This window comes from Mustela nigripes, chromosome 17 (assembly GCF_022355385.1).
Source record: "Mustela nigripes isolate SB6536 chromosome 17, MUSNIG.SB6536, whole genome shotgun sequence".
Taxonomy (NCBI): Eukaryota; Metazoa; Chordata; class Mammalia; order Carnivora; family Mustelidae; genus Mustela; species Mustela nigripes.
In genome coordinates this window covers 54,435,690-54,458,440 of record NC_081573.1, presented here as the reverse complement: position 1 = coordinate 54,458,440, position 22,751 = coordinate 54,435,690, and the positions used below count along the sequence as shown (strand labels likewise).

At 44.6% G+C, this 22,751-nt stretch overlaps 1 protein-coding gene across 1 annotated transcript in view; it reads right to left on the bottom strand.

Moving 5' to 3' along the window:
- CDH13 (cadherin 13) overlaps positions 1–22,751 on the bottom strand; it is a 987,824-nt gene that overhangs the window by 743,171 nt on the left and 221,902 nt on the right. The gene's annotated exons all lie outside the window — the stretch shown is intronic.

Below are 22,751 nucleotides of genomic sequence, written 5' to 3'. Positions count from 1 at the left end.
CTACGGACAACACGAAGAATGTTAGAGGCTGTCCTGCCCCGCACGTGCCCTTACGGCGTCCTCACAGCAGCTCTGTGAGCAGAGTGCGGACTTACCATCCCCTCATACAGATGAGGAAAGACCACATATGGTGCCCCAGAGGCGATGGAAAGATGCACGGTGTCTAAATTGAACGGGCGGCAAAGGCAAAGCACACAGAGGCTTAACGTCCGTGTTTCTCAGTATACCCCTCGCTCCCCCGCCTCAGAATCAACAGAGAGGGTTGGCAAGGATGCAGACTTCCGGGCTCCACCCCAGCCCCCAGTCCGTACTCCGTCTGAGCGGAGCATGAGGCCAGGCATGAAACAGGAGGCCGGGCAACCTTGATTTTGCATACACACTCCCCCTGGTCTGTGATTCCGACACACATTCAAGTCTGAGAACCTTATAGACACCATCCTGCCAGCACTTTTTCCTGCTATGGAACATAACCACAGGGATACAATGATGATGGTAATAATAATTAAGAGGAAATTAATTATTTATAGAAACAGTTCACGTGCAGTGGCAGGGATCATGAGTGGGCATTCCGTGATTTTATTCCCCGTAGCTGCTCCGTGGGTCATATCTGTGTCTCTATGAAACTAGCATGTCTTTTAAGCCCTCTCAATTCTTATCTTTCCTCTTCTGCTTTCTGGATTTAATGGTGTGAAAACCCATTGTCATAGCCTCAGGTGACAGTATTCTATAAAATCCTGTCTCTCTGACCCACAGAAGGTGATCATAAAACTCAGATAATTAAAATTAGTGAACTCTCTCATAGGACAGATCTCCTAGACTCCTAGACATTACAGAAAAAAGTCTAGGATTTATTGAATCTTTCCATTAAAAAGCGGCAGGCTTACACATCCATCCTTCACATAATGGTTTCATTTAAACAAATCAAAACATTGCATTTCCTTCCAATATGCTACGGAAGAGAGCAGGCACTATTCATATCAGAAAGAGTAAACAGAAAACACAATGGCTTGGTAAAAATCCTACTAAGAGTATGAACAGATTTTTAAAAATTAAATACCAGATCTGGTGTGCCCTTTGGGTTTGTGTTTTCCAAAACGGAAGAAGGAAAGGAGTGAGGAGGGAAGTAAGGGGGAGAGAGCAGGAGAGGAGGCAGAGGAAGAAAGAGAACAGGCGGCTAGAAGGTAGGAAAGAAGCCAAGGACAATAGAAATCACGCTTAGCCCCCGTGCACATTTTCTCCTGCATGATCAGGAAGTGAGAGGACACTGGGGATCCTCCAGCCACATCCCGCAGGCGTGACCGCTGGGGACAGCTCACTGGCTAAGCAGCAGCTGGACGGGTTTGCCTGACACATGTGCGCTGGTCAGAGACAGTGTGTGACCTTAGGAAGTCAGGGACCCTGTGCCTGGTCTCCACATCTGTCAGATGGGGACGATATTAGTACCCGCCCCACAGGGAGCTGAGACCACTCATGGGATGGCACCTGGACCTTGCGTGCCTCTGGTAATGTTCTACCAGGAAAGATGAGCACTTATCATACGCTGTTTATACGGTTGTAACGCTAGGGTACCTCACCGCACACCATGGTAATAACTTGTGAAAACAGAAGTGTGAAATGAATCAGAATTTACATGCTCTGGAAATCCCTGCTAATTATTTTTTTTAAGTACCTGTATGAATCTTGTGCAAGGAAAAAAAAGTCTGTGTGTGTGTGTGTGTGTGTATTTAGGCTTTTCTGAATCAAGGGTGCTGAATGTAAGGTATTTCTCTAGAGCTTATTGTTAGGAGTTGTTTTTTTTTTTAAGTCACATCATTTTTTATAAAATAAAAATAATATAGCTTCACTGTAAAAAAGGGTAGGGGGAGAAAAATCAAAGGAAAAAGTGAATATTGCCAGTAATCCAACCACCCAGAAATAACCTCTGCTCATATTTTGACACATTAATTTCCATCCTTCTATATATTTCTAACGTATATGATGTTATTATTGTGAAGAAAATGCTAAAACTTCAATCCAGAATGCGTATCTAGAAAATTCCATAGTCCAGGACAACATTCTGGAATCTGATTTTTAATCACAAACGTCCGTCGCCTCTAGGATAAAACACAAGTTACATAATAGTCAAATTTAATATTGAAATCTGAATAACAAAACGTTAACCTGTTTATATTCTACAGCTCTTTCCTTTTGTCAAATGTTCCTCCCAAAACGGAGCACAGCTCCCTCCCACTCTTCCCAAGTCTGCTTTTAAAGAGAGCACGGGCTAGACTAGACACCATGCAGAAATGCAACGGGGCGGGGGGAAGCAGGAGAAAGGGAGACTTGCTCTGTGACTGTGTTTGTAGCTAAACGATGCCCCGCGTCCTGTGAGCCTCAGCTCCTCCTGGGTCTGATGCCGGCGCGGAGCAGGGAAGAGGCTAGAAATGCTTTTGGTCATTTTTTTCTTGTCTCTAGTTAATCCCTTCTTGTCTTCAAAACACATCGAGGGATGGCTAATAACAACAGCACTTACGGTGATCCCAGCCAACACTGGTTCTGTGCTTACTCTGGGCCCCCTACTGTGCTCTGCGCTTTATACCTGGCTTCATTTAATCTACAGAAGAGGAGTAGAAACGGGTGTGATTACTGTGCCCATCGGACAGATGAGAAGACTGAGGTTCAGAGAAGTTACAGGTAATTTGCCTGTGGTCACACCATCAGCAATAGAAGAGTATGGACTGGCCAAGAATTGTCAGCCCTGGGACGCCTGGGTGGCTCAGTGGGTTAAAGCCTCTGCCTTCAGCTCGGGTCATGATCCCAGGGTCCTGGGATCGAGCCCCACATCGGGCTCTCTGCTCAGCGGGGAGCCTGCTTCCTCCTCTCTCTCTCTCTCTGCCTGCCTCTCTGCCTACTTGTGATCTCTGTCTGTCAAATAAATACATAAAAATCTTAAAAAAAAAAAAAAAAAAGAAAGAATGGTCAGTCCTGCCGCGCTGCCTCCCTGAGGGGGTCCGCCTACAGGAGCTGCCAACAGGGAAGAGGGCGGAACGGGGGATGCGCAGACGCCTGGGCTGTGAAGTTGGTGAAGGAAACACATTTTGGTTTGCTTTTACTTTCAAAAATAAACATTTTGTGAAGAAAATTGGTACATGATATACCTTCATGTACTCATGAGGCTACAAAAAAGTAAAATATTTCACTAAATAACATTTAATAAACAGACCTAATATTAATGTTGAAGAATTTACACGGGAGTCTATTCTAGCAGGCTTTTTAAAAGAGAAATACAGCATTTCCGATCTAATTGGTTTTACGTTTGTATTGTGTTGCATTCCGCTTTTCTTGCTTAGCATTCGATCATGACATTTCCTCTCACCTTCAAATATTTTTCAGAAATGTATTTTCAGGGCTACATAATACTCAATCATCTGGGTGTTATCAGAATTTATGTAACTTCCATGAGTTGTTTTTGAATTTTCCCTATAATGAATTATGCTCTGAGTAACATACTTGTACGTAAAAAAAAATTGTATCTATTTATTAAATTCTGGACGTTTTAAATGCAGAGTGCATCTGTAGAACACACAATCAATCGCGGTCAAAGAAAGCAAAACAAACCTACAGGAGAGCATGCATTGTCCTTAAGTGACTTCATAAATCAATCACCACTGACACAGACATTGATTAAATGATAGGTCTTTCTTGAGAAGTCTTTCTCAACGCGAAACATTTACTCTTTCTAGAGAGTGCAGAGTGGATACGTAACACCAGAGCAAAGGGAAGAGCACGTGAGCAGGAGTAAAGTTTGTTAGCATGGCCTAAAGCATCCGGCCCCTCGTCTCGGGAGTGCTGAGGATGGTCGGCCCAACACACCTTCAAACGTCACTCTTCCAGCAATGCCCACAGTTAATTTCCACTTTCAGATTCCTGAGATGGATTCTGCCTTCGCTCTCAAGAGTTTGGAGGGATGGGTCAAGAGAATGGTTTTCCTGACCATTTTCTTTATCATACTCCTTTAGAAAACTGTAGTCTGTCTTCATTCCATTTCTAAAAATCACTAAAAATGGTATGTCTGTCTTCCGCTTAGGAAAAATATTTATATTTTTACACATTAAAGTGCCTCTGCTTTATAATACGATAAAGAGGGATGCCTGGGTGGCTCCGTTGGTTAAGCGGCTGCCTTCGGCTCAGGTCATGATCCCTGTCCTGGGATCGAGTCCCACATCAGGCTCTTTGCTCACCAGGGAGCCTGCTTCTCCCCTGCCTCTGCCTGCCATTCTGTCTGCCTGTGCTCTCTCTCTTTCTCGGTCTCTGACAAATAAATAAATAAATAAAATATTATAATATGATAAAGACTTTTATTCAAGAAGGTGCACGGACTTGAGAACTCGCATACACCTAGTCAACGCAAACGTGGATGCCTAAGGAGACACACGCACCTAAATAATCACACATAAAGGTTAATAAAACAGAAAGGTTAATAAAACAGGACACCTGAAAGGTAAGACTCCTGAAGGACAGAGAGTAGATGGAATTACAGATTGAAAAAAAGGAAAGAAAGAAAGAAAAGCAAGAAATCGCAGCGAGTGCAGCTTCGGAAGTTGGGGTGTGTGTAAAGGGCAGTGCCACGCTCAGGAGGGATGACGCTGGGAAGACGGGGTAAGGGGGCCACAAACCGGTGAGCGGCTACACGACACGGGACCAGCAGTCAGTCCTCAGCCTCTTCCCTACCACTTGTCAGGTCAAAACAGTAAGAGGTGGGTGTCTGTCTCCAAGGGCAGCAGTAACTATTGGGAGCTAGACCAGCGGGTACCAGATGGCTTTGTTTTCTACCAAAGTGGAGTGGATGCTGCAATGCACCTGTCAGATTTCTCTCCAGGACTGAAGGATTTATTTTCCCAGCCTTTGGGGACAACCTTCCGCTGTCAGTTCCTCTACAGAATCTCCTTGGCTCAGGACGGTCTTCTCCCCTAAGGTCACATTTCTTTCCTGTGGCCCACACGGTGCCAGACCACCACTGAGCCATAAAGGCCTGGCTCTCTCACCAAATTCAAGACAGTCTGAAAGACCATCATGGCTGTGGAGTTCCCCAGAAACTAGATGAGTGTTTGGTGAGACTGCATCAGAGCCCTGCTTCTCCTCTACCGGGTCCTGCTCGCTTTCCCTCCCTTCCGCACGGGACGACCCCCAAAGCACTCCCTAGAAACCTTTCTGCACGCCAAACTCCATCTCTGAGTCAGCTTACGAGAGACTCCAACCCATAACACCACCCAAAATCCAGGCTTAGACCTCTGCAAGACACAGACACAGACGGAAACCTTAATAAACCCAAGCACTTCCATACTTCAGAAAGAAGCCCAGCCACTGAGTCACCGCTGGCCATTGGCCTTCTCCAAACATACTACACAAGAATAACAACAACAAAAAAACACTGGCCACTGATGTTGGATATAGTAAGGCAAACCCATACTGCATGTGAGAGAGTTGACATAAACACAGGAGGGAAAACCTTCCTAAAGACAGTGATGCTTCATGTCTTTAAAAATGCTCTCAAAGACTTCATCTCATGGGATTTTCATGGTCCCAGGAGCTGGGAATTATTCAGCCTTTTCATAGACGTAGAGACTGAAGTTCGGAGTGTAGCCTTCTACACTTGAGCCTGGGAGTTGTGTCTAACTCTCCTCAAGGACATAATAAAAGTAGAGTTGCCCTTGGTGTCAATGTTGGTATTGAAGGGCTGATCAGCTTGTGAAATACAGCATCATATTGATATAGAACAGAAAAGTTATTAATTTGTAGTAAGAAGATGCTTTTCGCTGCGGTGAGCATGACACGCTTGCTAATGGGCACCGATGGCCATTGATTTAGGCTATTAGAATAGCAGCTGGCCTTCTTCAATCAACCAAGCAAGTGTTCTCCATAACCAGGATGGACCTGGCAAAGGTCCAAAAACAAAGCAATTTGCTACTTTCCATTTCCCTAAATCCATCACCAAAATAACAGAGCAAACGCTCCCATTCAAATCACTTTTATATACGCTCAGGCTGAACTAGATGAAGGCCCTTGGCAGGCAAAACGTTCAGTATCCACTTTAGCATTGTCAATACACGAAGCAATCAAGCCAGGCCGGTACCATGTAAATGCAACAGCAAACATTTTAATAATAAACTAAAAACATTTGGACCCCTCGACCAGACACCTGTGCCCGAGCCAGGTTTGGGAGCCCATCACTGAGCAACATTAATTGATATCAATAACCACCCTTTACCGACCAGTAGTGGATGTCAGCCTTAGATCGACCTTCCGCTCCTCATTGAATGCTTGCCTTTTAGAAGAAACAGAAGCCCAGAGAAGTTAAGTTACTTCCCCCAGGTCACAGAGCTACCAAGGGTGAGAGCTGGCATTGAAATCCAAGTGCTCAGATCCCAGAGCCTGGGTGTTTGCGGGTCACAGATGCTCTGAGGACCAGAGCTGGGGTGGTGAAAACCAGGTGCCGGGCCTGTTCCGCTTCCGACAATGCTGGCTCCTCTCCCTGGAACGGTACAAAGCTGGCGGGAGCTGAGGAGGTAGAACATATATTTCGCTGCCTTTTTTAAATCCTCGGTGAAACAGACATGACCTTCTTTTAAATGTCTCCATCCCAGATACTCCGGTGACATATAGGAGGGCATAAATGCTGAAGAGGGAGTCTTGGTGCTTTGGACGGATAAAGACAAAAACATGAGGCGTCTTGTGCTCGGTTCACCAATAACTTCCCAGAGGTTTAGAAATTCCCGTGTCTCTGGGCTCCCTGCCAGTGGCCAGGCTCGATGCCTCTACCTCCACTCCAACCCACCCGATCCTTTAAAAAATTCTGACCAAGACAGGCAAGATGTCTGAAGCCACCAAACCACAGGAGGAGTTCCAGAATCAATCTCTGTTCCTAACTCCTGGGTGGTTACACTATGGCTTCCTGCCGTCTTGTAAGCCCGGATCTGTGCCCCAAGCAAGAGGGACCGTCCTATTGAAATTTACCAGCAGCTGACTTTCTTTGCAGATTTTCCTCGTTGACCTCCCCTGCTCTTTTGCCAGAGGCATCTTTTGCCTGAGGGAGGATGAAGATGTTGAATCAGGAATGCAAAGGGAGTAAAAGATTTAATATTCCGCATAAGGACTTAAGCAAAACAAGAGTCTTGAAAGCCAGACTTGACTGAGAGAGAGAAAGGCTTTCTACTTTGCAAACATGGTCCTGGAAGCCTTAGGTAGAGCTAAATCAGGGTTTTATGGAGGAGAGGTTTCTTCCCACCCTGAGACCTTTCAACCTGCATGAAGGAGACAGGGAAACTGCTGGAGAGGGAGGCAGGTGGGAAGGTTCCCTGGGTCTCCGAGAGTTGGGCTTCTGAGCTTGACTCCACAGCCGTTACACAACAGAACTTATTTTAAATGTATGCTGATTTCCAAGCATTTTACTCTACTTTGTTTCCTGTGAGCTCAGCAGAATGAGAAAGACCAAAAAGAGAAAAAAAAAAAAAAATTTCCTCTGTTCCCCTCCTCTAGAAGAAAGGCAAGGTTTGGGTCTCAGAGGGGCAGGTCGTCCGTAACCGCCTGTTGAGGACGGAGAGGCAGCCTGCTTCCGGGGTGCAGGGGGGCTCTGTAGCTCACGGAGGCCGGACCGGGAAGGGATTAGGTTCTGAGTCTTGTCCGAGGCATGTCCACAGTCACTACACACTTTTCATACTTTCAAGTCCTGAGAGGGCCTTTAGTCACCAAATAAACAAACAAAACCCCAGCATTCCCCACTTAGCTAACTCAAAATATTTTCCCCATGGTGTATTCCTATTACAGTTCTGTAGAACTGCCTGGCAGAGACGCAAGTTTAGGAAATGCCAACTTAAGAGCACACACAAACGACCAGGACTGAGAACAGAAACCACCCACACGAACACGGCGCAGCCACGCAGAACCAAGAACTAAGACCACTCTGTCTGGACATGATTGTTTGTTCCCAGAAAATTTTTCTGAAGAAGAAGGGTAAGACTGAACTAGTGAAAACCGTCACTGCTCGTTTCAAGGCGCAACAGTCCGCTCTCTAGGGCATTTATCAAAAACAACTTAGAGGACTTAATTCACGACTTACCTAAAAACTTTGTCACGCCTACCGGCACTACATCAGCACGTCGTGAACTTGACCGATGTCAGTTTCCTACCTTACTTAAATCCTGAGAGCCTGGACCCTCCTCGCAAACGCTGTAATATTTTCATTCTGACTTCCGCCTTCTGAAAGGTTGCTAAGAGTTATTGAGGCGGTGTTCCCTATGAAAATAAGCTTTATTAAATGTACCTGTGCCTTATTAACGGAGTCACCTGGTGATATTTTAGGAGGGTGTACCTTGAGCTGTAGGACACCTGTCTGAAAAGCTTAATGTGGGAGCCCAAGTGATGTTCCAGCTCCGTGGCTCCTAGACGCCTTTTCCTTGGCCAGAAACCAGCACTGTCCCGATCCCTTGCTTGCTTGGGCGACAGCTCTCCGAACTCGGGAACTATGTGACCGCCCCTGACCTTTGTTTGCGGAGAGCCCTTTCTTTAGGGAATGGGCCTCTAATTAGTAGACCCGTCTCCCAGATCACAGAGGGGGCCCTCGACCCAATGCGGAGTCTATCTTGGGGCTTCTCTTCCCCAAATTTGAATGAAAACATCCTAAACTGGAAGGTGAATGGAGCTGTGCTAGTCCTATAGAGTATGCAAAAGTGAAAGCGTGGTCCACATACCCCAAACTCTTGTAAAGGGCCTGTGACAAGATAAGCTCAGCAACTAAAAGCAATTTCACAGAGTACTATTATGCTTATTTCATCTAGTGTTAAAGTTTGCATTTTGTATGTCTTTGCTTTCTTTTCTTTTCTTTTTTTTAATTTGTTTATTTACTTGAGAGTGAGTGAGCCAATGAAAGAGAGAGCCCCGAAGGAGTGGGAGAAGCAGACATCCTGCTGAGCAGAGAGCCCAAAGCAAGACCTGATCCAGAGGACTCTGAGGTCATGACCTGAGTAGAAGGAGGACACTTAGCCGACTAAGCCACCAGGGAACCCACTTTATTTCCATTTTCAGAGCAAAAATTTTTATTATATCATTAGGGAAAATTGTTCAGAACTTGAAAGTAAAGCAAAATGTAGGGTTGGGGCCGGAGATGTTCTTTCAATGTCACACACCGGCCTTATCCAACATGTCCCTCATGGATTATCTGATTACCTAGGACAATGGAATTCATTTTCCTAATGACATTAAGAGAGAAACTGTGCTAACAGAGTCAGGGGGTTCAACCGGGGAAGCTCTTAGACCCTGCCCTTTGTGGCTAATCGCAGACCCAACAGGAAGAGCGCTGAACCAAGGACACCCTACTATGTCCTCGGGGGCAAGAGAGACTCCCCACTCCCCAACAGCCCAGACAATGAGAGATGGTCAGACTCTGCCAATGAAAAGCCACCGTGATTCCGACTCCCAGCGTACACCAGTGTTTTTTGGTTTACAACAACCTTCCCAACTCTGCCCTCCCCCACCCCCCACCCCATGAAAGAGTGGCCCTCTCCTTTGCGCTGTGGACTTGCCTAGGGTTTTCTCACAGGTCACTTGTCCTGGGTTCCAGGTCTCTGCTATTACTGGTCCCCCCTCCCCCTTTTTTTTCCTGGTAAAATAACTAGTAGTTTAATTTTTAAGGTTAACATTCTTGTTGTTCACTATGTATTGAAGGTTGCAGACGTAGTGAAATTACATGTTGATTTGTAGATCTCTTTATAGTAGAGCTGCCAGGAACGCTCCGCAGAAAGGATAACTCTGAAGGTTACGGTTAGGGGACCCCACGCCCTTCCCTGAAGGCCGTTGCTCTGCCATCGTCCCTCCTGAGTCTGGCAACGGCCTCCTTCCGGCCCTACTCTCTGTGCCCCTCTCGACACGGGGGATGACCACTGGGCCACATCCCCATAGGGGTCCACCTGTCAACCCCAGATGTCCCCTACGTCAGCCCCGCGATTCGTTGTCTTGTCCCCTTCCTCCATGCCTAGAACGTGATGCTGACTCCCTCTCCCAGCCTGGTTTATCCCCACTCACCCTCGCTTTCTGTTTTTAATCCGGCAAACTTCCTTCCACTGAAAAATGCAGAGCTAACCATATTCCTTGGAGGTTTTGACTCAGATTTTGAACTGTTTTTCAAGCACTAATTATTTCTTTCATGTTATTCAGAATCAATGTTCCTTATTTGGAAATTCTCCCACCCCTGTGGATTTAATGTATACATATGAAAATTAAAACCACTTTTAGCTAAAAATAGATCCTCGGGGAGGGCTCAAGAATCAGCTGACACACACAGTTAGGAGGAAACTGGATGGCTGACAACTGTTTTGGCTTCGAATGGGAATGAAATAGGCTGGTGCAGCGGTTGGCCACTTTGCAGGGGCGGCCTGCCAAGACATCATTTACTAAGATGCTCGCAAGTAGGAGTGGCTTGTGGGGGGTGGCTAGAACCCGGAGTCGGAGGCACGACCACACTCTGCTGCCCCCAGAAGCAGCTGGCATGTGAAGAGGCCAGCTGAATGTTTTAGCACAACTGAGGTCTGCAGCTTTTCAAGGGTTTCTTCTCCTACAGAGTGCGGTCTGCCATTCTCAAATCCAAGAGGTTCGGCATCCCCGAAGTGGAACTCATTTGGCACAACACCCAACCGGAACTGATGTGGTGATCCTTATTTATCCTACTTAGGGTGAATATCCATCTGTTTTCCCGCAAAAATATCTGTTTTATTGCACAGGGTTGCCCCATACGCCCCTGGTGGAGTCATGTGATATGGAGCATATGCCCGTTAATAGCTCTCTCACTTGCAAAACATGCCCGGTCTTAGGCTGGGGAGACTCCCTTCTCCAGTGCTTTTCAAGGAGCATCCTTTTAACATGTAGCCAAAGAGACCCAATCATGAGTGGTGTGTGTGTGTGTGTGTGTGTGTGTGTGTGTGTGTGTGTGTGTTGGGGGTTGGTGGGATCGCTGGTCCCCCTAGAACACGTGAGTCCCTATAAGGGAGACCTGGAGGAAGTAGGAAGAACTTGTGTTCTTTTTCAGAGGAGACAAGCTTTGCCTCTGTGCCTCCTTTGGTAGACGCCGGCGCTGCCTGTTCCAATAGTATCGCTCTGCAGACATCCCCCTCCCTGGCCTTATGCTTTCAAATCATGAAATATACCGACCTTTATCTAGAGCTTGCATGTGGCTGGCAGTGTCCTAACACGTTTGCTTGTGTGATCTTGATTAACCCACGAAACATCACCACCATGTTACAGATAAGGAAACTGAGGAGCTAGGGGTTGGCTGGAAATGTCACCATTGTAAGTGATGAAAGCAAGCAGTCCAACTCAGGGCGCCACACCATCAGCCCTGTGATGCCCTCAGGGACACCCCAATCTGTTCTCAGTAAGAACTGGAGCGCTTCTGTGGGAGGAAATTGGATATGGCTTTTCATATGGAGAGTACTCACAGGGTCAGGAGGTCACAGTGTGTTTTTCACCATTGGCCCTTCTTCGGAGATGTTGGATCCTTGAATCAACCTTCATGCCCTCAGCTATAAAATGGGATTTTCAATCCCATCTTAGAGCAGTTGATTTGATTAAATGGATAATATGGTCGCCCCTTTCCTGGATCAGAGAATCTCAAAATGAAAGACCCATTCTCATCTTAAGGGTCCTGCATTGTGTGGTCCCTCGACCTTAACATTCACCAACCCAATCTTCACGGGGGGACCCCAGCTTGTAATGCAGTCCTCAGCATCTCAGAGAAAGCTTCTTGATGGCCCTTTCTATAGCAGCGCTCCAGAAATCACCATCATGTGACTCTGTCTTATTTCCTTCCTAGTATTTTTATCAGATTTTCATGTCTTGTTTTCCTGCGCTCTTAGGTGTTTATTCTTTTTTATTATTATGTTATGTTAGTCACCACACAGTACCTCATTAGTGTTGATGTCGTGTTCCATGACTCATTGTTTGTGTAGGACACCCAGGACTCCTTGCTGCCCATCAGCGGGCTCACCCCCGCCCCTCTGAAAACCTCGGTTTGTCTCTCAGAGTCCACAGTCTCTCATGGTTCGTCTCCCCCTCCGATGTCCCCCCTTCAGTTTTCCCTTCCTTCTCCCAATGTCCTCCATGCTAGTCCTTACGCTCCACAAGTAAGTGAAGCCATATGATAATTGTCTTTCTCTGCTTGACTTAATTCACTCAGCATCATCTCCTCCAGTCCCGTCCATGTCGATGCAAGTGGTGGGCATGCATCCTTTCTGATGGCTGAGTAATACTCCATTGTATATATGGGCCACATCTTCTTTATCCGTTTGTCTGCTGAAGAGCATCTCAGCTCCTTCCACAGTTTGGCTATTGTGAACATTGCTACATGAATATTGGGGTGTATATACCCCTTCTTTTCACGACATCTGTATCTTTGGGGTAAATACCCAGTAGTGCAATTGCAGGGTCTTAGGGGAGCTCTTTTTTTAACTTTAACTTTTAACACTGTTTTCCGAAGTGGCCGCCCGAACTTGCACCACCAATAGTGCAAGAGGGTTCCCCCTTTCTCCGCATCTTCTCCAACATTTGTTGTTTCCTGCCTTGTCAATTTTTGCCCTTCTAACTGGTCAGAGGTGGTATCTCAGTGTGGCTTTGATTTGAATTTCGCTGATGCCTAACGATGTTGGACATGTTTTCATGAGTCTGTTAACCATTCCCATCATGTCTGTCTCTCTCTCCACAAGAATGAAAAGTCACAACATGAGAGGCAATTTACAGGTTGTAAGCCGTGCACTTAGTGCAGGGTGTGACGTAGGGCAGGCGACCATTCTGTATTTCTTAATTGATTAACTCAACAGATATTTGAGAATCCATGTCACTTCCTTTCCTATATCCTATTTTTGTCTCCAGAAGGAGAATGTGAGTTGGGTTGAATAAAACAATTGGGGACATTTTGATGGCAAGTATTTGCACCTCTCACCCTTTTGCTTTCAAGCCAACAAAAATTTCATGAAAATTAAGATGAAAGGGACAGACAGAGGGCACCACAATTATAAGAACGGGTATAGATTTGGTCTATTACAGGATAATGAGATCTTTTGCCTTCTCAGACTATTTAAAGCCATGCTTCATCTCTCCTACTTTCTGTTTTGATGCCTTACTCATTAAGCAGCTCAATTCCTGTGGTTCTAATACCTTAAATTAGGAGATGCTCCTGTAACATCCGTATGTTCCTCTATTCTTACTCTCGAAGAAAAACAGAAATAAGAGAGATTTATACCGGTTACAGAACTGTGTGAGCAACGATACACTCAACAGGTTGACGAGTGGGGCCATATGGCATCACTTTGAGTTTCACAGTCTTAATGAGGCAACCTGCTCACCGGCATCACCAGGGAGAAGCCTGGTATGATGGCTGTCCTCATCCCCTGTCACCTAAGACCCATTTCCATTTGTGTGAGTGCTGGGTTCTCAAAATCCTTATGCATGGAGCATAGGCTGCAGTCAGGGGATGTTGGAACAGAAAGAGGCCTTAGCAGCAGGGCACAACACCTGCACAGTGCACTCCTGTTTCCGCCAGCCCGACAGCACCCCCTTCCTTCAGAGAACAGCATCTCCACATCCCCAGACCCAGCCAACAGAAATACCACATCTTCTTGGACACTGGTTCGGGAATAGGCACATGAGCCAAACCTGACCGAAAGGGTTAGCCATGAGAAGCTTGCCAGAATGCTTAGAAAAGAGATGCTCTGGGTTGTGAAGTTGGAAGAATAAAAGCCCTTTTGGAGGGAAGCCCTCTGAGAGCGGGGGGGCGGGGGGGGTACCAACACTCCAGAAAGCAGAACTGAGGAATGAGAGGGGATCCTGAGGACATCATCAGAGGGTCTAGATCCTGGTCTTCCTGAAGCCAGTTCAAGCTTCAAAAACTTCAGTCATGTGAGCTGATAATTTTATATGTTTTTGATGCCAGGTGGAGTTGGGTTATTTTGGATTGGATCACAAGGCAAACAGCTCTGGTATAAGGAGACTAATATACCCTTATTATACAGACTGGGAAACAGAAGTCCAGAGAGTAAACGGGGTCATACAAGTCAGTGAACTGGGAGCGACTCCTGTGATTATGCACGTCTTTTCGAAAACTTCTAGATGTCTTCCATAATCTAGACCCTTGGGTTTCCCTGGGGCTCTGCTCACACCTTTATTTCATATACAGGTGCCCCTCAGTCACACTGCCACCTTTCCTGCCACCTGTCCTCTGATCTACCTGCCAACCATCCCCATCTCCAAACTTCTCACATGACTCCGTGCCCGCCCCAGCCCTCCCCACGCTTCCCTCTCATTCGTCTCCTGTTCTGAACTTCTGGAAGGCTGGTGCACCAGCTAACCACGTGGCCCCTCTTCCGCACATTACATGCATTGACTATTCAAAACACTGAAAACCGATTTCAAAGTCTTCATTGACGGCAGCCGGCCCATAGCTCTCCAGCTCCCAGCACCGTCCTCTGCTTCCTTGATGGCCGAGAACAGCTTCCGTCACCGGCAGTGGTTTGATAGCAGCAGTACATGCGGTTGGTCTCCTGTGGCGTATCGTTCGATCCACACACCAGTGTCGGGAGCAACAGTGACTTCATGGCGTGACGTTAGATGCTTGTGAGGGGCTTGTGAGGCGGCCGGAATGAGGAAGCCGACTGCATGGGGGAAGACAGTGGAAGGGCCACAGGGAAGCCCCAGCTACTATTACTGATACACTAACTTCTAGCAGCTCACATTCTAGAGTTTTCCATAGACCAGCCACTCTTCAGAGCCCTTTCTATGGATTCACATTTAATTCTCAGAGCAACTTCATGAGGCTACTGCCATTATAATATTCCTTTTACACACGAGGGAACTGAGCATTGAGGCACAGTGAGGTTTTTGTGCTCCTCTAACTTTCCGAAAGTACTTAGTTGATAACGGGCAAACCTCGACTTTGAACCCAGGCAGCCTGCCCCTGGGGTCTATGTTTCGGAGGTCTAATCTTCCCAGAAGTTGTGAATTTTGGAAAGTGAAATTCTTAGTGTTGACAACAAATTTCTCTTCATTAACACTTTTTCATTAAATTCTTCCACAAGGAGCAGCCAGACAGGACATATCTGTGGGGCAAATTTAGCCCAAGTTCTGACAATGTGATTTCTCTGGTCTGTTTATTTCTCCCATTCTGCTGATAAGAAAACATAGGCCACGGGAGCCCTAACTACATTCCTCACCTTCTCAGGCCCTCTTCCTCCACGACTTTATCTGCTTCCTCTCTTGGAAGCAGGACAGAGCACCCGAGTCCAATGGAGGGTCTCTAAGAACCTCGTCACATCCCTCTCCAATATGCGTCTGTGTTCTTTTTATTCCATGGTTATTTACTATATCACCTTACATTTAGGAAATAAGGTGGTTAATATCACGGATTTTTGAAGATTCTAATAATGTGAATTGACCGGATTATTAGATTGTTACAAATATGGTGGTGGGCTGGAAGGGCGAACTTGTCAAAGTACTACATTTCTGCAGGGCTCATTTAAAAACAGGAAAACGTCTCATTAACGTAAATAGGGGTCCACGTACTGAGCCAAAGTATAATAATCACCCTCATAATGTGGAGTGAATTAAGTGACATCAGAGTAATGTTCCTTGGCGTATCACAACAGTTTAAGTAAACATACCACTCGAAACTCTACCCATACTCAGATCTAGGCAGATTGCAGTACAGGTGATGTTAAATCATTTCATTAATCATTTAATCAATTTCCCAACTTGAGGGCAAATACAACTTAGTAGTGCAAAGTACAATCGGAAAATGGAAAATAAATTATTGGGTTTTTTTTAAATCACTACAATGAAAAACAAAAATAAAAGGACTTGGCAAGTGTTCAAGGATAGAGAACATAGACAGACAAAAGCCCAAGTGAGCTTAAACTCAGGAAACAGGCATTTTTCCACCTGCCAGTTGGAAAGTTCATCCATTTATTACCATCCAAATGAAATCTTTTCAGTGGGGTCAAAAGGGCCTTTGTTTTGACATTTAATTCACTGGCGATGTATTTCCTACGTTAGGATGCAAAACACCTCTCACACTGCTTTCTCATTAATTGCCTTCATTTTTCAAGTTCCCTGTTTGATTTATAGTCAATTAAAAACACCCTCGAAAGCCATGGCTCATGTATGTTAAGTACAAATATGATTAATGCAAAACCACGCACCCCATGGATGGCCTGACCCCTGGCCAAAGTCATGGTCAAGGTGGAGCGACCCAGCAGTGTCCTGGTGAGAGAAACCCAGGAGGAATGTGAGAAGCCAAGAGCGCAGGTCATGAGCAATTTTGCAGTAACTGGATCTCTTTAAAACAAGGAAAAGGAGGTACTTTTTCTGTATTTTTTTTTAACATTATAGAGGTTGTGAAGAGAAAAAAAAAAATGCATTCGAAATCCTCTATCACATCCAGGTTGATGAAAGTAGATAGGAAAATGGAGTGGCACATCTTCTTGCTGTGTCACTGTTGCCATGACCAAAAACAAGACACTAGGCTAAAGAACTCTAGATTAGAGCCCGGGGACTCAAATCCTGGGTTCAAATCTTGATGTTGCCAAATACGAGTGACACGACCTTGGGTAAATTGCTTTGCCTTGCCCAAATTTAGTATCCTCACCTGTAAAATGGGCGTAAGAGAGAATTGTATCCCCTAAGGTCTGGTAAGAGGTTCAAAGGGGGCCCCCCACACTTAGAGAGTGCCCAGTAAATGCCAGCTGTGAAGGTGGTAGATGTCACACTGCTCAACGGCTGTGGTGCATTTTATGAACCCCAACACCTATTCCCAAGGTATCATGCTTCTTCCATTTTCCAGAAATGCTCCCTCTCTTCTTGCTGTCAGCATGGGCATATCGCCCGTCACAAGGAAATCTCTTAAGACTTGTCCCCACCTGCCTCTCTAGAAAATGAATTTGAGAACGCACCGAAACTTGAGAAGAGCATCAGGAACGTCAACGGCAGAAAAAGTAATTTCAGCCTAATGCATTTGATATGTGATTTCCCGCTAAAATGAGGTAAATAAGAACACTTGGCACATTTTTTTACAAAACAAAATCTACTCAAATGAAAGAAGTGCCTTCTCTGCTGTAATTAGTCCATATTCCTGTTTCATTTGTTTTTTGGTGCCAAACGATCTTTTACATATTTTTTTTAATTTGTATTTTTTGCCAAATGACCTCTTAAAAGAAAATTCTAACCAAGTAAATGGTAGTATTCTCCCTCCATCTCATCTATTTGCTTGGGTTTTTCTGTTTTGTTTTTCATATCCAGGCTTAGAAAAATATTTTAAAAATACAATCTCATCAATCCAAGATTTAAAAAAAAAAAAAATCAACTGGTCCATGAAGTTCAAATCCTAAAATTACTCATTTCTTCAGATTTTTAATGCCCACGATTTATCTTCTATAAAGCCTGGCTTAGATGGCCATTGTAGGGACATTGAGCCCATCTCAGGTCTATGGATAGCAGGACTAACAAGAACAGGAACCGCAGCAACACTGACCGTCGTTAAGAGCGGCTTTCATTTATTCATCACTAGGCTGAGCATTTTTTCCATCAATCAGCATCAACTCTAAAAGTATGGACTGCCATTATCATTTTTAGATGAGATAAACCAAACTCAGAGGATATGAAGAACTTGCTCACTCATGGCCACACAGCCAACATGACTGGTGAATAGAATATGTGCAGAAACTATGTATGTTGTTTTTGAGCTAACGTGGTTAAACCTCTGGGATGTCCTGCCCACACCTCTTCTTGTCCCCAGCTCAGTGACATAAGAATGACTAGAAAGGCCAAGATGGCAAGACCAAGTTGGAAGTAGCCTGAGTCCTCAAGTTCCTGCATGGAGAGCCCCCACTTGGAGTCTAACTACCCAAGAGAGCAGCCTGGCCAGCATCCTCGTGACCGGAATGAGAAGTAAACTTTACTGTTAGGTTACTGGGACTCTTTGATACCAAGGCTATTCTAAGTAGTCCAAGTGTGTTATTGAAAGTGTAATTCTATGGGTTGTACGAGTCAGAAAATGACAGGTGTTGGCGAAGATGCAGAGAAAGGGGAACCCTCTTACGCTGTTGGTGGGAATGCAAGCTGGTGCAGCCACTCTGGAAAACTGCATGGAGGTTCCTCAGAAAGTTGGCAATAGAGCTCCCCTATGACCAGCAATCACACTATTGGGTATTTACCCTAAAGATACAAATGTAATGATCAAAAGGGAAACCTGCACCTGAATGTTTATAGCAGCAATGCCCACAATAGCCAAACTATGGAAAGAACCTAGATGTCCATCAACAGATGAATGAATAAAGAAAATGTGGTATATATAGACAATGGAATACTATGCAGCCATCAAGAAATTAAATCTTGCCATTTGCAATGATGTGGCTAGAACTAGAGGATATTATGCTGAGCGAAATAAGTCAATCAGAGAAAGACAATTATCATATGATCTCACTCATATGTATAATTTAAGAAACAAAACAGAGGATCACAGGGGAAGAGAGGAAAAAATGAAACAAGACAAAAGCAGAGAGGGAGACAAACCATAAGAGACTCTTAATCATAGGAAACAAACTGAGGGTTGCTGGAGGGGAGGGGGTAGGGGATGGGGTAACTGGGTGATGGACATTAAGGAGGGCACGTGATGTAGTGAGCTCTGGATATCACATAAGACTGATGAATCACTGACCTCTACCTCTGAAACTAATAATACACCATATGTTAATTAATTGAATTTAAATTTTTAAAAAGTATAGTTATACAAGCTGTATTTTAGGTGAACTCAGGTGCAGCAGTGTGTGTGTGTGTGTGTGTGTGTGTGTGTGTGTGTTTCACAAAGAGTAGTTCAGGAAGGATAAACAGTAAGAGACAGAAAAGTACTGATCTAATAATGCCTAGATGGCCAATGGGGTGTCCTTTCTGGACTCTTTTTTTTTTTTTTTTTTATTTATTTATTTGACAGAGAGAAATCACAAGTAGACTGAGAGGCAGGCAGAGAGAGAGAGAGGGAAGCAGACTCCCTGCTGAGCAGAAAGCCCGATGCGGGACTCGATCCCAGGACCCTGAGATCATGACCTGAGCCGAAGGCAGCGGCTTAACCCACTGAGCCACCCAGGCGCCCCCTTTCTGGACTCTTGAAGTTGGAGCTATTTCCCATTAATAGAATCTGGAGGGTCATGAGTATCGTTCCCCTTAGCTAACTCGATCATAGATCTTGCCACAAGGCTAGGAAGATGTGTTTGAGCTGATGTGGCCAGGGCAGGAGAGTCTGTTCTATAATTTTGCCAAACATAGATAGTCAGCACCTTATCACCTGGTCCTTTTCCACCTTAGCTGTGTGGCTTGTCAGTTTCCCAGGCCACTTATTCTTCTGAAGCCTGGGTGTCAGCTGGGAGAGTGTAACCAGAATCCGTGTTCAAATCTCATGGGGCCAAGATGATGGGTACCAGAATCCCATGATTTTCATATTACAGACGAAGCAACAGTACGAACCCATTAAGAGAATTCTGGGTGTAGGAGGCATCTAGGGACCCCCTACCTTGAGGAAACCCCTCAAGGATCCCTCCCTGAGTCCAAAGGCCTTGAATGGATGTTTCCTGTCTTCCACGCTGTCTTTCCCTTTCTTCTTGTACTTCTCATACAAGAAAAAAAAAATGAATAAGCACATCTACCCAGTTCATTTTTCAAGACTGAGATGAAGGCAGGAAACTTTTGTCCAAGTTATCATGAGTTGGGGGCTTTGCATCACACTGTGAAAGGTACAATGAAAGAGCTCCCTGGGTTACATTAGAAGAATAGTGGGATACCATGTTTTGATCCTAGAAGCTTGTTGAAAAATGGCCTTTTAAAGACGAAAGCAAGTCTAGTTAGTGGAAAGGAGAGTAGAATAAAGAGTTATTTGGATGTGAAGAAAATAAAAGGCTTTAGAACAACTGAAGGAAAGATGTATTGGAGCGAACAGTGAATAAAATATTAGGGAAATAAAAGGAGTGGAGGTGACCATTAGTAACAGTTAGAGAAAGATGAGTCATTGAGAATTGAGGAGAAAGATGGAAAAGGATGAAAGGAAATATTACTGTCGGAACAAAGAAAAAAGGAAGCCATGGGCAGAATAAACATTTTCTATGGCCTCCTAAAAGCTGAACCCAAAATTGGTTGACTATAAGTCTGGGAATATGGGCAGATATATTGTGTCTGTCAGGCAAAGAGACACCACTTTCGGACAACCTCAGAGAATGGTAAAAAGTGTAGACATCAACTGATTGATTATGCTGTGTTTACACCTTCCGCAAGACAAAACTTTACAATCATTGGAAACCAGAGCTCTTAAATATTGTAAAGATAAAGCAAAACTGGAAAGTACAAACACCGTAAATGGAGTCCGAGAGATGTTACTAGCCTAGTGTCTTGTAACCTCTTTTACTACCTACAACTTCAGCTTCTATGTATGTTGCTAAAATCATCCTAACCATTTCCCACATCTTGGCATGCAACCTCAAGTATCTAAGTATTTTAAAACTTCCTGGTTCTGTTTGACTCTTTTCCATTTTCATGCAGACATTAGCTTTGTGTCCCTATGGCTTTCATCCTCTGAGCACCCACCACGCAATTGGTTCTTGTTCATCACGTTTTCAGAGCTAGAAGGGTCTTGTGTTGAACCCTAGGGGAATGCATGGGAGAAACAGAGCAAGAGAGAGGGAAGAAGGAGAGGGAGCGAGAGAGCAGGGGTGATGTTCATGGCCTGGGGGGATGGTTCATCAATACTCAATTCTCCAGGCTTTTCCTTTCCTCTGGAATAGAGCAATGCAGTGTCATTTCTTCTGGAAATCCAGACTTTCCAAAACAATATTCAATAGGCATTCTCAAGTCTATGGAAACTTTCTTCTTCATTTAGGCACAATTAACCTCATGTGCAGGGTCTAACTCATAACAACCTATGTTCGTTGCTTTGACACGGAACTCAAAAGCACCAGACTAGATGTACTCTTGGTAATTTTTTTTTTAACCCTAGTAATACACATGAACCTACAGTTTCACTGAGAGGGGGCTAGTCCGATTTTGCTGATCCAACAATTTACATACAAATTCATATCTAAAACTTTAAATATCTTCAATTCCCCTATCACTGACTTTTCCTGAACGTGGTATCGTTGATAATCAAGCCAGTCCCATTTAGCATTTACTAGCTTACACAGAATCAACAACCATAACCCGCTTAATTACTTAGGGGATTAAAAAAAAAACACAGACACACACAAAACTGTGATATTGGAATGTACAGTATGGTCTAGTTTAAATTAAAAAGATCCCCCAAAGTATGATTGTTTCCAGCTTCTCAGCGGTGAATTAAAAGCTGTTTGGTGTCGTGAAAATTACAGAAGCAATCACATTTATGGGCCTGCTTTGCATACCAACTCTATTAATTTCCATACTCAGGGTGGCTTCGCATTTCCACCCATGTTAATATAGATGCCATTTGGGATAATTGCTTGCAAAAAAAAAAAAAAAAGGAAGAAAGAAAGAAGAGGGAAAGGGAGAGAGAGAGAGAGAGAGAAGAAGGAAGGAGATGAAACAAACAGATGAATGGGGAGAAGAGCCAGTGGGGGGAAAAATGGTCTCTTAAGCAAGGTTCCCTTTGAAATACCTTGATTCTGATAAATAGAAGAATCAAAAGACAAGGGTTCCCGATGACCTGACCCAGGAGTCACACTCAGGGATCAAATTAACATGAAATCACATATTGTAATTCACTTATTGTGCCGGGCCTGAACCTTGTCATCGCCGACTCTAATTGCCGAAATGATTTCATTGGTCTAATTACATCAAGATGTTCGCGGACTTCACCTTGGGTACTTCCCACCGTGCCCCGCATTGCGTCTTCATTACTGTGCTCCTTTCAACTCTCCAAATGCGTTCCAGCCTCACAGAGCCATCCAATCACAAGCAGGCTGGTTTTGTTTTGTTTTGTTTTATCTTGCCTTATTTTCCTTTTCTTTAAACCCACCAGCCACAGAGCCCGGGAACGGAGGAGCCCAGTTAGCGTGGAAGGTGAGCCTGAGACCGTAAGGGCAAATGCACAATGATCTTTCCTAAGGGACCTTGGAGCATCTGGCCAAATTAGACCATTGTTTTCACATTCTACAATCCCAAGTGTTAAAGAATGGTGCTCCAGAGCTTACAATTTTATCGTTATTTGTCTACCATCAATTTTAGATTCTATTGTGCTAAAACAATGCTTGCTCTGCACTTAACAATGCACTCCATGCCCTCATAAAGATAAAACAATATGATACCGGTATTAAAAATAGAAAGAGATTATAAACCACAGACCTGAAGAGAGCATATTTTAATTGGAATTTCGGGGGATTTGAGTTTAGTCCACAAAAGAGCCAGTAGAGGTTTTGCATGTCTCCGAAGACCCTCTTACTGGCCTTCAGAATAGGAGTTTTGAATTCCTCTGACCAAAAATTCCCAGAAGCCAACATCCTGCTCTCACCATTGTTTTGATCTAACATGAGGCATAAGAAATCCCAGTAAAACAGCACATCCTTGGGAAGGCGTTGGTTTTGCTCTCAGGAACCTACCCAGGGGAAATGGATTTAATGTCCTTTGCGTGGAGTAGCACTCCTGTTGGAGGCTGGCGGTCTCCTTTTCTGGGAGCAGTGGGGAAGTGCTCACCAGTGATAAAATACTCAAGAGATACACAACCATTT